Raw genomic sequence first — 510 nt, forward strand, 5'->3', positions numbered from 1 at the left:
GATTACTTTATCAAGAAAATAACTTGCTTCCACCCATAAGATCAGTGATACTGATTTTGCCTCCTAAAATATAAAGAAAAAACTGTTCTTCCACATTCTTAAATTACTTCTTTAATCACATCAAAACAAAAGCTTAATCCGCCAATGGCATCACTGATTTTGATCTGACCACCTTCCATGAAAGAGCCAGTCGACAACCCATCTTTCAGTTCTTCCTCAGCAATGGAATTACCAGGAAACAGGAAGCTCATTCTTATCAAAAACAAAATTCATTGCAAGATAGAAATCCATTCCACTTATATACAACACCACTGGTGTGCATCAAAGTTTACAACATCATTCTCCTATACAAAAGGAGATACAAAAAAGACTTGGAATTATTGTTACAACAAGGAGGGAGTGATCACCAATGAGCTTGAAGCTCATCGGAACTCACCAGTCTTCTTGTGAGGTCGACAAATTCGAATTCTAGCTTTGTCAATCCAACAACAATACTAGGGAAAGACAAGT

At 36.7% G+C, this 510-nt stretch overlaps 1 protein-coding gene across 2 annotated transcripts in view; it reads right to left on the reverse strand.

Annotated features, from left to right (window-relative positions):
* Nucleotides 1-268: 268 nt before the first annotated feature.
* LOC105140001 (zinc finger protein CONSTANS-LIKE 4-like) overlaps nucleotides 269-510 on the reverse strand; it is a 1,565-nt gene continuing 1,323 nt past the window's right edge. The window contains exon 3 of one of the 2 annotated variants that reach the window (XM_011046656.1): nucleotides 269-468. The gene's annotated coding sequence lies outside the window, so the exon portion shown is untranslated. The other variant, XM_011046655.1, reaches the window with a different exon arrangement.

Source organism: Populus euphratica, unplaced genomic scaffold (genome assembly GCF_000495115.2).
Source record: "Populus euphratica unplaced genomic scaffold, PopEup_1.0 scaffold100.1, whole genome shotgun sequence".
Classification (NCBI taxonomy): Eukaryota; Viridiplantae; Streptophyta; class Magnoliopsida; order Malpighiales; family Salicaceae; genus Populus; species Populus euphratica.